Source organism: Channa argus, chromosome 1 (genome assembly GCF_033026475.1).
Source record: "Channa argus isolate prfri chromosome 1, Channa argus male v1.0, whole genome shotgun sequence".
Taxonomy (NCBI): Eukaryota; Metazoa; Chordata; class Actinopteri; order Anabantiformes; family Channidae; genus Channa; species Channa argus.
The window spans coordinates 1,731,303-1,747,298 of NC_090197.1; the positions used below are offsets into that span (position 1 = coordinate 1,731,303).

At 41.6% G+C, this 15,996-nt stretch overlaps 1 long non-coding RNA gene and 1 pseudogene across 1 annotated transcript; both read left to right on the forward strand.

Moving 5' to 3' along the window:
- Window positions 1-672: 672 nt before the first annotated feature.
- On the forward strand, window positions 673-3,814 carry LOC137099686 (uncharacterized). The gene is made up of 4 exons (XR_010910784.1): window positions 673-956; window positions 1,599-2,023; window positions 2,569-2,612; window positions 3,432-3,814. It is a non-coding gene; the product is annotated as an uncharacterized lncRNA (long non-coding RNA).
- A 200-nt stretch (window positions 3,815-4,014) lies between these two features.
- LOC137099663 (NLR family CARD domain-containing protein 3-like) lies at window positions 4,015-12,507 on the forward strand (annotated as a pseudogene).
- Window positions 12,508-15,996: the final 3,489 nt, after the last annotated feature.

Below are 15,996 nucleotides of genomic sequence, written 5' to 3' on the forward strand. Positions count from 1 at the left end.
TGTAAAGATTTCTGCCCTGTTTAATCTGCGTTCTGGTCTGTTCCCTTTGGGAGAAGTGATATTAAAGAAAACTCTTATTTCATGTTGGATTTCAACAAGCAGCATCAGCTGATGTGATCAGCTTTGCACAAAAGACATCTGAGAACATCTCTGATCAGGAGTTAAGCTGCATGGGGCTGGAAATCTTTACAGACTAATCTCACAGCCTTTCTTTATTCACACGTTCATAGACATATTGTCTATAAATGGAGATGATTTGGTACTGTGGCTACTTTTTTATAGTGAGGGACACAATGCTAACTCCAAAGACAACACACAATGTTCAAGGAGGTAAAAAAGAAGCCCAGAGTAACAGCTAAAGACTGGAAGGATTCATTGGAGTTGGTTAACATCTGTGTTCTTGAGTCACTCATCCACAAAACCTTAAACAGGTCCCGTATCCATGACAGGACACCACAGTGGAAGCCATTGCTCTCCATAAACAACATTGTAGCACCTGACGTTTGCCAGCTTGAAACCTCACAGCTCTACTGGGAAAATGTGTTGTGGACAGATGAAACTAAGGTAGAATTATTTGGGAGGAACTCACAGCAGTGACGTACAGTGGAGGGAGCATCAGGGTTTGGAGCTGCTTCTGGCCCTGGACCACTCACCATTGTGAAGAGGAAGTTTTCAATCCTGGTCCTCAACCAACCCTGCAAATAACCACTGATGATTTCCTGGATTAGGTTTGTACAATCAGAAGGTGGGACATACCATCTCAGATGAAGGTGGAGTGTGGAAGGACAAATGAATTGGTACCATTGTCCCATCACTGCAAGAGAGCCGTTCACACCAGACGTCCATGTAGCTGAGCTGAAGCAGTTCTTACGATCTCAGTCCCAAAATCCATTCACACAATACAGGAGGACAAAGATGAGCTTGACAGCCAAACCCAACCTGGGAGTAAACTTCAGGTACTGACATCATTAAAAAATTAGATTTTATTGACTCTAACATTATGTCACCTATAACCCACATGTTGGTATCTATTCAGAAAGCAGGTATTGTTTTCCACAGTCGAGCAGCACGGATGAAAAGCTTTAGTGAGACCATGTGTATGTGTGCTTCTCTATAACACTGTAATATTTCTGCCTGTCAATCAACAAAATATACAGATTCATACTTTTTATGAGCCTGATATTAGTGGACGACCCTTTAGACCAGATGAGCCACAGTTGCCCCAACAGAGTTATTTTTAAAATGTAACTTTAAAAATGAGATTTTATATTATTGTTAACTCAACTTTATATTAATAATTGAATACACATATGTCTTGACCATGGAGGGACAGATATGTGAGAAAGTGGATGCCTCTGTCTCTAGCAAAGAAAAGGGACGATGTTGTGTAGTTCAGCTAGAAAAGGACTGAGACATAACACTGATAAATGTCCATGTAACAGGTGGTTCTTTGTTCATTTTGCTGAACCTTCTCATGAGACTAGTGCTGTAGAACTCAGTCCTTTGTCCTTCTTTGGACTTTTGTCTTCTTCTTTATTCTTTGTAATAAAACCACTCACAGACTATTTTGACAGAAATTCTGTTTATTTCACCATCAGCTCCTGTTGAGGCTGAGCTCCAGTGGAGGACGATCCATGGAGCAGCAGACACAGTCCTGTCCTCAGTCTCTTTGTGTGCTGTCCTCCCCTCTCCAGCCATTAGATGTCCCTGTCATCTCCTTTTTCCTCTGCATCTCCTGCTCACCTTAACTCTCTCTCCGCCCCCTCACCTGTTCCCACTCAGCAGTGAGCTTCCCAGTAAATATACTGGTCCATTTCCCAGAGTGTTCCAGCTCCCACTCCTGTGTGGTCCTTGGGTTTCTCCTTGTTTCTCTGTGAATGGACTACTCACCTGTTCTGGATCTCCGGTTTAGACTTTTGGACCTCAGCTCCACCTTTGTCCCCCCTCCATGAATTATTACTTTGTTTGTCGTCTCACTGACTTCAGTCTGGATTCTGGTTTTCTCTGTCTGGTTGGACTCTGGGTAAGAGTTTTAACGTGTTTTTCTGTCTGTCTGTGAGTGTGTGTCTGTCCTTGTGTCCTGACACCAAAGTGGGATACAAATACACACAGAGCTCAGCTGGACCCAAGCACAAAGGAGGGACATCCTTAGTGTCTACAGGGAAACCTCAGAGCCTTTAGTGTCTCATGTCCTCAGCTAATGGGATGTAAATCTTCAGTGAAGACTAGATAGTTTGGGACTGCTGAGCTGTGATCTGAAAACCAGGAACAGTCAGATGTTGTTTCAGGGCTGACCTGATGTGGAGCAGAGACAGAAGGTTTGGTGGCAGCTGGTCTGAAAAATTAGCTTTTTCCACTTTGTCCTGTGGTCTGGACTCTGTCAGGGACAGGTGGGGATTGGACAGGTTTGATGTTGACTGAGGGAAGATGGTTCACTGGCTCTGAGGTTCTGACCCAGTATTGTTGAAGTGTGTGTGTGTGGTTGGAGCTGCTGTGATGTTTCAGGGTCAAAGTACAGATTTATTGTCGTGTTTATGAGTTTTGATTGTTTTTATCTCTGTGTCTCAGTGCATGTTGGGAGTGGAGGAAGCTGAGAGTGTCTGTGTCTCCGGGTGAGTATGTTTTCTGTCTCTTCTGTGGAAACCTGTAGTTTGACGTTCAGAGAGACTGTCAGGGATCAAAGGGTTCAGTCTGAATCTAGAAAGAACAACGGTGTCGTCATTTAGTCTGAACAGTGTTGATAAAGTCAGTGTGGTTGTTGAACCAGGTGGTTCAGGAAACGTTAGTCCAGGTGGTAACGCTGGTTCATCTGGACAAAGGTGGTTTGGTCCAAAGTTCCTCAGGTTGTTAGTGAGAACTGGGAGATACAGACAGTTAATGATTAATGTGGAGCTGCAATGATTCAAAATGAAACAACATTAAAAGAACAGTTTGATCTGATACAAACCAGAATAAACTGAGGAAATCGAATCTTAAGTGAGTTTGTTTTTTTCTGAACTCAAAATGATGTAATTTAGTGTGAAGAAGACAAAAGACTGAATCCACTTCAGCTCATTATGTGCTCAGCATGTTTATTACCTCATTGGACAGAATCTTCAGGTGTCTTCACCTACTTCTGTCTAAAATCAACCATCAGCTCATTAGTTTTGCTGAAATGGAGCAAACAGCATGTCTGACAGCTCCATCCTCTCTATACAGAGTTCAGTGTCTTATGTGTCTGTCTTTAGAAAACCAGGAACCAGAACCAACAGATACAAACACAGTTTCTACCCTCTGTCATCACTATGGTGAATTTAGAGACAATACAGTGATATTAGTTCAAACTGTCCTCCTTTCTGTCTCTGTGTGGGATGTTGTCCTGTATCACCTGTGTCTTTGTGTTACTCTACTACTGCACAAACAACAGCAGCATCTTCTCTCTGTTTTTCCAGGTGAAGCTCCAAAGTCTCTGTGACTGGATGTGAATTCAGCAGCTGAGCAGCTTCAAGGGAACATTGTCAGTGTTGTTGCTGTAAAGACTGAGCTCAGCTCCCAGCAGGTGTGGACTCTGCTATGAATCAGTGTGAGGACAGAGAGGAGGGAGTCCCTCCCTCTAAAACCACTCTGTGTGGGGGACATGAGAGCCAGACCAAAGACCAGAGGTGAGATGAGGATCTCTAACTGTCCATGACTCTTGTCCATGTCAAATCAGTCCACCATCATTATTCCCACTCACTGTCACATCTGCCACTCAGCTCCTCAATAACAGCTTAGAAGAACTAATCATCAACTACTAACTGTCTTAGTTAACAAAGAGCCAACCACTGATTAGTCAACTAAGCAACTAAGATGAGACAGCATCTTTCATCAGATTCCATGTTGATGAACAGGAGAACGTTCCTCATCCACTGTCTTCTTACTGACTTTCTATCTGCTTCTAACATTTCAGCTGCTGACAGTCTGCTCACAATTCATCTGCTTTCAGCTTCAAACTACTTTTCATTTGTCTTGTGTTTGTTTGGATCAGGATGAAGAAGCAGAGACCAGACTCTGCTGAACCCAGCTGTATCTCTATGAAGAGTGACTGGTCTATGAGTCAAATTATTGATTTTAAAGATGAACAAGCTCCTGATGAAAGGTAAGAATCTCAAACGTTATTTTTATAGTTTATAAAAATTTGTAATTTTTTTACTCTAGAGAAAAATAATTTTAATTGGTCCAGAACTTGGGATCGGCACCAAGGTGGCCCGAGGTGGGTGAGCGGATCCACACCTAGTGGGGTGGGATTCAAACCCACGGCCTTTTGCATCCCAACCCAATGCTCTACCACTGATCCATCAGGCTCCCATTTAATTAAGTGAAGAGTCAGCAACATACCAAAAACAGGAAAACTACAAAAAACTACAAAGAATTCATCTGCTTTCAGCTTCAAACGACTTTTCATTTGTCTCTTGTTTGTTTGGATCAGAATGAAGAAGCAGAGACCAGACTCTGCTGAACCAAGCTGGGTCTCTGTGAAGAGTGACTGGTCTAAAGGTCAAATTATTGACTTTAAAGTTGAACAACCTGCTGATGGAAGGTAAGAAATGTTTTAGTTATTGTCAGACTAAAGACTCTAAGATTAGAAGACTTCTCTTGGTCCCGAGCTTCATAGTTTTTGTTACATTTTGTTAAATAAAGCAGCACATGAAACAGCACATGCTGCTTTTGCCAACCTGAGTCCAAGTCAAAGTCAATACAAGAACACAGGAAATCTGAGAGACATGCAAGCAAAATATCATAAACATAACCTGTGACATATAAGATAATGAAATAGAAATCTTCTGCTGAGCTAAGGGCGACTGTGGCACAGGAGGTAGAGCAGTTGTCCAACAATCCCTGGGTTGTTGGTTTGATTCCCAGCTCCTCCTGTCACATGTTGAAGTGTCCTTGACACTTAGTTGCTCCTGGTGAGTTCAGGTCAGCTGCATAGCAGCTCCCCCATCAGTGTGTGTGATTATGAGTGTGAATGGGTGAATAAGCAGCAGTGTAAAGTGCTTTGGGTCCCAGTAGATAGAGAAGCTCTATATAAGTGCAGAGCATCTAATTCACTTTCATTAACTAAAATCAGGATGGAATCAGTTGCCAATAGAATCACATCTTTGTGATCTTTGGGACTATTTCCTACAAATAATATTAATGTAACTCAAAAGGAAAGTTATGATCAACAATAACTGAACTGTTTACTGAGGAAATGGAGATGCACCACATTCCTTTAACTTGAATGAAACAAACTCCTGCTTTACGTCCAACTCTTGGCCTATTTTTGGGCTGATCAATTAAAAATGTTTATTTTTAGTAAATTAATTCTTATGTTATTATATTATATTATTATATATGAATTCATGGTTCAATTGTCAACTTGCTCTCTGACTTTAGTTTAGGGTGTAAATGTACATGCTTTTAAACTTCCCTATGACTTCCTCATATTAAAGTATTTCTCTGCTTCTAGCTGAAGAAATCCTCCAGATGACATCACCCAGAGGGGTTTTTCATTATCAGGAGTTCAGATGATGTTATCTGGATAAGCAGGTCGACCATGATTAGAAAATCCATAGTTTGAGCAACAAGATGACACAATCTGAACTGAAGGTTCTTTCAAGTGATGTCATCTGGAGGCATTTTCCGGCTACTAGTACAGAGATATTGTGATATAAGGAAGTCAATGGGAAGCTTAATGGCATTTATGTGCATGTACTGACCAAACTAGAAGCAAAAGAAGCCAGTTCAAAATCAGTGAAGTCGTCCTTTAAAGTTTCTATTTTCTCCCCAGAGTTGAGCAGCAGAGCTCAGAGGTTCACAGTGATCAGTTTGCCCAGCAGCATCAACCAGACCTGGACTCCATATTTATGGTCTGTACATGTCCAATCACACTTTGACTATGAACTACATAAAACCCAGACTGAATGTTCAACAACCATTCAGGTCCTAACAGAGTCCATGCTGCTGTGTTCAGACCAGCAGGTCTTCAGACTGACAGATGAATCACATGTTGTCTTCTACCAGTTTCAATGAAATGTTCACTTCTCATTCTGTTCCAGCTGCTGGAGGACAACATTGTCACTTTTGTGAAGAACCAGCTGAAGGAGATCCAGAGGGTCCTGAGACCAGGTTACCCAGAATGCTCAGAGAGTCAGATGGAGGATGAAGAGCAGAGGAGGAGCAGCAGAGAGTCATTTGTGAAGATCACAGTGAACTTCCTGAGGAGAATGAAGCAGGAGGAGCTGGCTGACTGTCTGCAGAGCAGTAAGAGGATTTGAACAGATTTAACATGATGGAAAGAGGAAATGGAAACAGCAGGAGAGAGGTTTCCATTTCCAAACTCTGCTGTAAATATGCTGCACACATCTGTATCAGATCAGAGGCTGTTTGTCCTCCACTGATGATAAAACTGATGGAGGAAGAAAAACTCTACAGACACTTAAATGTTTAGATTCTCTGATTTTCCGAAGGATCCACTCACTGATTTCATTTCTTCTTTGTTCATTCAGGAATTGATGCTGCAGTGTGTCAACGTAAACTCAAGTCTAACCTGAAGAAGAAGTTCCAGTGTGTGTTTGAGGGGATCGCTAAAGCAGGAAACCCAACCCTTCTGAATCAGATCTACACAGAGCTCTACATCACAGAGGGAGGGACTGGAGAGGTCAATGATGAACATGAGGTCAGACAGATTGAAACAGGATCCAGGAAACCAGACAGACCAGAAACAACCATCAGACAAGAAGACATCTTTAAAGCCTCACCTGGAAGAGATGAACCAATCAGAAGAGTGATGACAAAGGGAGTGGCTGGCATTGGGAAAACAGTCTTAACACAGAAGTTCACTCTGGACTGGGCTGAAGACAAAGCCAACCAGGACATACAGTTCATATTTCCATTGACTTTCAGAGAGCTGAATGTGCTGAAAGAGAAAAAGTTCAGCTTGGTGGAACTTGTTCATCACTTCTTTCCTGAAACCAAAGAAGCAGGAACCTGCAGGTTTGAAGAGGTCCAGGTTGTGTTCATCTTTGACGGTCTGGATGAGTGTCGACTTCCTCTCGACTTCCACAACAATGAGATCCTGACTGATGTTACAGAGTCCACCTCAGTGGATGTGCTGCTGACAAACCTCATCAGGGGGAACCTGCTTCCCTCTGCTCGCCTCTGGATAACCACACGACCTGCAGCAGCCAATCAGATCCCTCCTGAGTGTGTTGACATGGTGACAGAGGTCAGAGGGTTCACTGACCCACAGAAGGAGGAGTACTTCAGGAAGAGATTCAGAGATGAGGAGCAGGCCAGCAGAATCATCTCCCACATCAAGACATCACGAAGCCTCCACATCATGTGCCACATCCCAGTCTTCTGCTGGATCACTGCTACAGTTCTGGAGGATGTGTTGAAAACCAGAGAGGGAGGAGAGCTGCCCAAGACCCTGACTGAGATGTACGTCCACTTCCTGGTGGTTTAGTCCAAACTGAAGTTCATCAAGTATGATGGAGGAGCTGAGAAAGATCCACACTGGAGTCCAGAGAGCAGGAAGATGATTGAGTCTCTGGGAAAACTGGCTTTTGAGCAGCTGCAGAAAGGAAACCTGATCTTCTATGAATCAGACCTGACAGAGTGTGGTATCGATATCAGAGCAGCCTCAGTGTACTCAGGAGTGTTCACACAGATCTTTAAAGAGGAGAGAGGACTGTACCAGGACAAGGTGTTCTGCTTCGTCCATCTGAGTGTTCAGGAGTTTCTGGCTGCTCTTCATGTCCATCTGACATTCAGCAACTCTGGAGACAATTTGCTGTCAGAACATCAATCAACATCCAAGTTATCTAAAATATTATCTATAAATAGACACAAACCTAAACTAAAGCGTCTCTACCAGAGGGCCGTGGACAAGTCCTTACAGAGTCCAAATGGACAACTGGACTTGTTCCTCCGCTTCCTACTCGGTTTTTCACTGCACACTAATCAGATTTTCCTACGAGGCCTGCTGACCCAGACAGGAAGTAGATTACAGACCAATCAGGAAACAGTCCAGTACATCAAGAAGATCAGTGAGAATCTGTCTGCAGAGAAAAGCATCAACCTGTTCCACTGTCTGAATGAACTGAATGATGGTTCTCTAGTGGAGGAGATCCAACAGTCCCTGAGATCAGGACGTCTCTCCACAGATAAACTGTCTCCTGCTCAGTGGTCAGCTCTGGTCTTCATCTTACTGTCATCAGAAAAAGATCTGGACGTGTTTGACCTGAAGAAATACTCTGCTTCAGAGGAGGCTCTTCTGAGGCTGCTGCCAGTGGTCAAAGCCTCCAACAAAGCTCTGTATGTGCACATAGACTATTTCAGATTAAGTGGATTGTTGTTGGCATGACAGAAAACTAATGTTTGTATCTGGTTTCTTTTGTTTTACTGGATTATTTTTAGACTGAGTGGCTGTAACCTCTCAGAGAGAAGCTGTGAAGCTCTGTCCTCAGTTCTCTGCTCCCAGTCCTCCAGTCTGAGAGAACTGGACCTGAGTAACAATGACCTGCAGGATTCAGGAGTGAAGCTGTTGTCTGCTGGACTGAAGCAACATCACTGCAAACTGGAAACTCTCAGGTCAGGATTCAGATTTTTGTAAACAGTCATTTGACAAGCTAGAGGTTTGCTGACTTTGTAACTTGACTTGTTTATAAAAAAACAGATTGAGTTAAGTTGCTCAATTATGTTCAGTTGGACTCCAACATGTTTGGTCTGAAGAGAATAATCCCCACAACCAATAAAATATCAATAATTGAAGTGGACACAGATGAACTAATGGAGAACGTTTACTTCGGACTAACTACAAGGCTCCAATGCCATTGTATTATTGCCAGAAATGAAAGGAACAAATGATGGACATTAGTTACTATAACACACATGAGATTGTGTGTGTGTGTGTGTGTGTGTGTGTGTGTGTTTAGTCTGTCAGGTTGTCTGATCACAGAGGAAGGCTGTGCTTCTCTGGCCTCAGCTCTGAGCTCCAACCCCTCCCATCTGAGAGAGCTGGACCTGAGCTACAATCATCCAGGAGACTCAGGAGTGAAGCTGCTGTCTGATGGACTGGAGGATCCACACTGGAGACTGGACACTCTCAGGTATGGACAGGTGGACAGACAACAGCAGCTCTCACACTGTTTCTCTGTGTCTCTGACTAACTGAGGAACTCTGGTTCATGTTCAATGGTGGAGATGAGTGAAGGTGGATGAAGCTGATTCTGACTTTGTCTCTTCCTCCAGGGTGGACCATGATGGACCACAGAGACTGAAACCTGGTGTGAGGAGATGTGAGTGTGTTTCAAGTTTGATTCTTGAGAACATAGCTGCACATGTTCCACTAGATTTTAACCTTTTCTTGACTGAAGAACAAAGATGAATTTCTGATTCAGGCTTTTGCTGAAGTCAGCAAAAATCTGAATGAAGTCCTATCAGAAGAAGTTGTTTATGTTTCATGAGCACAGAGATTGTCCTTGAAGTAAAACAAAAGTAACTTCAAAGTAATGATATTGTCTTAGGAGGTAATATTGTAAGTTAATGAACAGTTGGAACTAAGGTGTAATATGACTTTTGAGCAGTAAGTGTCTGTGACTCAGTGCTTATTGTTGCCCTGGAACAGTACAAGAATACAGGTGAGCCCTCAAATGAAAGTGGTCTATTCAAAAGTGCCTAAAGTTCATCAGAACAGGTTTGTGTTTAGGCTGAGGTGAAGGAATTCATCCAGCTATTCACTACCTTCATCCCAATGTTTCCCCTGCTGCCTCTTCACCAGCACCTGCATAGGCCTGAAGCTACAGATAGTAATGGAGCCAGTGGTTAACGGGAGCTTCCTCCTTATAGTAACAGTTGTTGTGGTTGCTGGAAATGACTGAAGTTGGAAATACAGCTTTACTGCTTAGGACACATTCATTTCAGGGACATTTACATTTAGTCACATAGGTGTGATGTCACTTTATTAGGTACCTGTACAATCCAACACGGCAGCTCGGCCAGAAATTCGACTTTGACAATGTTAGAATTTCTTCGTTTTTAAGTGGAAACTGTCAGAAAGGTGATAATTCTACTCTGTGTTTCTTATTGAGGTCAAACTGGGTGGTGGAGTCGTACTGCAGTGCATTATAAGAAGAGGTGGTTCTAATGTTTTTATCCCCTCATTCATTTTAAATAGGGTGGTCAAAACCTATATACAACATATACCAGTGTGTGGATATTAAAACTTTTTCAAATATTCAGTATAGACATGTATTGATAAATCAATACTATTGACAACACTAATACAGACACCAGGAAAAAGTTTGCAACAGCTTTAAAACACAATGAAACACCTGTGTTTAAAGATGAAGCTTCACTAAACACCAGGAGGAGAAAAATAGACTTCAAGTGGAAAAAAACACAGGTGTTCCACAGTTGACTTGTGTCTAATGTGTGTATGATGTGGATTTCATTAATCCATTTCATAAAATGCTCAAGTGGATTGTTGTTCTAACTGGATTGTTGAATTTCACTTGAAATGGAGTCAAACATTCTTCACAGTTGAAGATGAAATGGAAGTTGGAATGATTTACTTTCAGTCACTGTCAGTAAAGTTGTTGATAAATCAACAGATGATAAACTGCAGCTGTTTGTGTCTTGTTCTCTCCATCAGATGCCTGTGAACTGGAACTGGACCAAAACACAGTAAACAGAAAACTACAACTGTCTGACAACAACAGAAAGGTGACACATGTGGAGGAGGATCAGTCATATCCTGATCATCCAGACAGATTTGACTACTGGCCTCAGCTGCTGTGTAAAAATGTTCTGACTGGTCGCTGTTACTGGGAGGTCGAGTGGAGAGAAATAGTTTATATATCAGTGAGTTACAGAGGAATCAGAAGGAAAGGAAACAGTGAAGACTGTGTGTTTGGATGGAACGATCAGTCCTGGAGTCTGATCTGCTCTGATCATGGTTTCTATTTCAGCCACAGCAACAGACTAATGTCAGTCTCTTCCACGTCCTCTGTCTCTAACAGAGTAGCAGTGTATGTGGACTGTCCTGCTGGCTCTCTGTCCTTCTACAGTGTCTCCTCTGACAAACTGATCCACCTCCACACCTTCAACACCACATTCACTGAACCTCTGTATCCTGGGTTTGGGTTCTGGTTCTGTCCTGGTTCCTCGTTGTCTCTGTGCAGTGTGTAGGTGTGAGAGTGTCTCCTGTGGACAGAAACTCTGCTGACTGAAGATCAGCTGCTGAAATCAAAGTTCCCTCTGTTCACCATCACACACACTCTGCACCATTGATACTTGGACTTAAGAGAAACATTTGGATGGTTCTTTCATTACTGCCAATCATTTAGGTTGGTGTCAGGTTTGTGTTGATGATGAAGAAAATGTGTTCACTCTTGCACCAAGTCATCCATACTGTCCACCCTGAGTGTTTGTGTTTTCCTAATTAGAACTTCAGCACTAACAGCAAAGAAAGAGAAAAAGAATGGGCAGGATGCACAGACTGTGATCCTGCCTCCGGTAGAAGTAGGAGAATAATGACCACTCTGATGTGGACGCTCGACTTGTGTGGTTAGTGTGGAGCAGAGTTGTGTTGTTGCTCCTAACTCCATGAATATATGATGTGGGACATCACAGCCTTTGACCTGCTTCAAACAGGAAAGAAGCATTTGGTCAGAAAGCAGCTGCCAAGGGTTCAAAGATGAAACATGGAGATGAGTTGACTTGAGAGAAAATCTACAACACAACAATTTACAGCAGTGTCTTCATCTAAAAGCTGTTTCCACTTTCAGCAACTGCTGTGTCCAGATGGTTCAGAAGAGCAAAACCTAAGCCATAAAAAGCAACAGATATTTGTCCTATATTGGATTAAACTGCCCTGAGAGTTTTAGGCTCCACCACATTGGACACAGGAACATTCAGATCTCTGGATTTACTAAAAGTTCATAAGTTGCTGGCACCAGGACAAGTTGATGTGCTTGAGTTGTTTTTTGTAAGTTGAACCTCAAAACCTCCTTAAATGTTCAGTCATCTGCAGTGGACACATGGATCAAGTCTTTCCTAAAGCAGTAGAGGTTACACAGTAAAATCCCTTTAACTCCTTTTTCCCCTCAACTCTCTAATAGAATCAGTTGTGTATTTTAAATTCACGTGTGTGTTTACATATCATTTCACTTGCATGTAATTTAAATTGTCTGTAGAATTGTGTGAAGACATTTTGTCATTCATCACACATGAATGGGTGAAATACATAATGCTGTTTTCTTGCTGGCAGTATTATTATTGGTATTATGTTCAATAAAGTCTCTTATGAAATCAGATCACTGTAAAATTGGCTTTTTAACCCTGAATGAACAGAACTAGAAGTATATCTAATATTAAAAAGCAGCACAACACCTCTCTGACATGAGTGTGATGTAATAAAGTTTCATTTGAGGTGGTCACATGATTTTTCTCTGCTTCTCTGTAATTGAGGTTCTGACACACTGTCACAATACTTCTGCTTTGAAAGGTTGATGCTGTAAGTTCTGTTGTGGCACTAGACACAGAAACAGGGAAAAGCTGCATCAGACAGTTGGCAGCAACATGAGAAGTAGATTTGCTGCTTCCTCTGATGACAGAGACGTGTGTAGTGTTGGGATGAAGCTGTTTGTCAAACTCTGAAATGTTCTTCCTGATCCTCAGAGTCATCTCACATTTGTTGACTTGTTCATTCTGTGTCACATGTTCAATCTTCTTTATTCCATAGATATTGTCCCTCTTGGAAGTCGTCCACACAACAACTACATGTGGACTTACTAACTCTGTAGTCCCACTAAACTGCTGCAGTCACAGGAAACTCTTCATGATCATCTTCCAGTGAAAACCTTCATCAGGAGACTGAGAGCTTTAGTTTGGAAAATACAATTTTTTTTTCATTGTTCTGACAAATAAATGTTTTAATCCACGTTTCTATTGTTAATTTTTAACATGTATGGGGGAGAAAAATAATCAACCCGAGAAATATTCCACAAAGAAATGTTGTCGACTTTGATGTGAATTAGTTTCCACAGAATCAAACTGATATTTACGACCAAATACAGTCTAATAATTAGTCCCTCTTGATTTCAATCTGCAGTCAGTAAAAACAAACATTGGCCACAGGAATAAGAAAATGAAAATACATCAACATGAGGAATTTAAGATGTTTTTAAAGATCACATCCATATATAGATATAAATATGAGTCAGGATGTAAGAACATGAATCCACAGCACAAACAGAAACACAATGAGATGTGTTCAACCAAATGATGGTGGAAACCAGGCTGGTTTCTATGCAGAGGAGCTGATGAGGGACGTGGGAACAGGTCAAGTCAAGTGACTGAAGGGATGGACGTCTGAGGACATCTGGAGACAGATGGAGAATAGCAGGAGAAATTAAAAGAAACAGAATGTTTGGAATTTAAAATTTTCATTAATTACAAACTTCACCACCTTAACTTGAGTCAAGTACTGGAAGTAACCTTTACTCATATTGCAGTATTTGTTTTAGCTTCCCAACAACCCTTAGATTAGATAACAGATGGATGGAAGCACTTGCAGTTTTACTTAACTATTAAGTTTGTGTAGTTGTAGTTGATCTGTGTGTCCAGCTCCGTCCCCACAATGTCAACTGCAGCTTCCCTTTGTCTTTACTTGGTTTATTAATCTTCTTCATCTTCTTTATTTTCTGACACACCTGCAGCTGATTATGTTTTTCCTCCCTGTGAAAATGAGAGTCAGTATGGACATGACAGAGTTCAGGCTTCTTTGGTCTAGAACAAAAACTACAGTTGAATCCAGTTTTCTGTTGTTCATGTTTACAGACTATTAAAAAAATCTAGTTCATAAATGTGACACAGAGGAAACATCAGTTTTATTTATTACAACATAATAATCCTGATCAGTCTGCACAGTGATCAGAGGAGTGAGAATGGAAATGATTTAAAACAAGAGTTTTCTATCACATTTATATTAAGATCACAATCTATAAGTGTTTTCTCTGCCACTGGGGGAAAAAAACTCATGATCCTGTATCTCAACATTATGAGTCACTAAGTAAAATTAATGAGATTCTTTCTCAATATCTTGACTTGGTCAGTGCCAGCTCTTGTTATAGGCCATATAGGTGGTAGCCTAGGGCACCACCTGCTGTAGGGGGGGCTGCTGCAAGCCCTCAAGAAATACAAAAATAAATACAAGTAATCATTTGAAAACCCCCTTTAGCTGTTTCTCATTATTTGATTGATGGGGATGGAACAAGTTATTGGTGCGTATCTCAGGCAGCAGTTCCTGTTGACAGACCTCAACAACAAGTCATATTGCTGGGGTTCAGGCAGCATTGACCAGGACAGGAAGAGACTGAATAGGCTGCTAAGCAGGGCCAGCTCTGTCCTGGGTTGTCCACTGGACTCTGTGGAGTGGGTGGGTTTGCCAAGCTGACAATACCTGTGGATGGATGGACAATACCTCTCACCCGCTGACTCAGACGGTGGAGACTCAGCAGCAGACTGATACACCCTCAGTGTAGGAAGGAGCGTTAACGCAGGTCTTTCATTCCCACCGCTGTAAGACTGTACGACTCAACGCTTCAGCTGAACATTTCTGATCCTGCTTGAATACTAAATTCTCTCGGCTGTGTGTTAGTTTATACATGTTTGTGGTTATGCATTTTATATTCTACTTTGCAATTTTTGTAAATATTTTAAAAATGCTTTTTGCACTTTATACCATTTCTGTGAGCTGCTGAATGATGTGAGATCAATAAAGGTTCATCTTATCTTATATTTGTCATATTGGTATTTTCATCATGAAAAGAGCAAAAAGCCCTCAGGTTTGGTTTTCATGAGGTTTCAGGTATCATCATGATACCATTGATGCATTTGCAGCAAGGAAGTCCAGACATGTAGAATTTTAAATGAAAGCCATCAGAGACTTTGGATAAAACTTTAGTGCTACACTAGTTTTATGTGGTTTTATTTGCACATCCTGCTTCTATTAAGGTCCATTGTTTACAAGGCCTATTGTTACTAAATACAAGTACAAAGTCTTCACTGACCATATCACCATTTATGTTGTAGAAAAAAAGGAATAAAAATTTACTGACACTGCGACTGAGTTTGAATTAAACCCACACAGCAACTTTTGTTTTTCTGTTTTTATATTATATTGCACTGATTTGTATTGTTTGAACATATCACAGTTTTAGTGTTCATACTGTGGGAGTTCTTCAGCAAATGAAGAGTCTTAATTTGTCTTAATTCTGCTTAAGACGGCTCTTGGCAATGAAGGCAAAACCATCAGATCTGCAGAGGGTCATGGCAAAGCTGCCACAGTGTTGTACACAGGGAGGCTGTCAACAATCTGGCAGAAGAATTCAAAGTCAATTTTCAACTAAAAATTGATATGAAAAATAACAGCTTGTAAACTACATGAAGATGAGACTGTTGATGATTATCTGCAGCGCCTGACAAAGGAGTTTGATACTCACTGTGGTATTAAACACCCACATGACTTGGGTGATTCTCCTGGGTCATGAGAAACCCACCTCCTAAATCACTTTGTTAGAGGACTTTCACCTGATATGAAGCAGTCAGATTGGAAGACATCAGAAGACGTGTCACACATGCTCAGACTGAGTCTCACAAAAAGAAGAAATGCAGAGGGAGAAGAGTCAAAGAGAACTCAACCTGGCAGCCGCTAGTGTTAGTGAGCAAAGACTATGGTGAAACATCATGGGAGAAGCAGCTAAGGATGAGTGACATAATTGTGGACAGAGAAGAAATTGCACGAGACACTGTCCATTTGGGAATGTGGAGAGTCCTTATTGCCATCAAAGAAGACACAGGTCCAGAGATTGTCCTGAGAAACCAACGCAAGCAGCAAACTGACAGGAGGAGGAAAAGCTGGTTTTCCAGGGACAGTTTCAGGGTTCAGTCAAAAGGAGGGAGGTGAAGCAGACACACACACACACACACA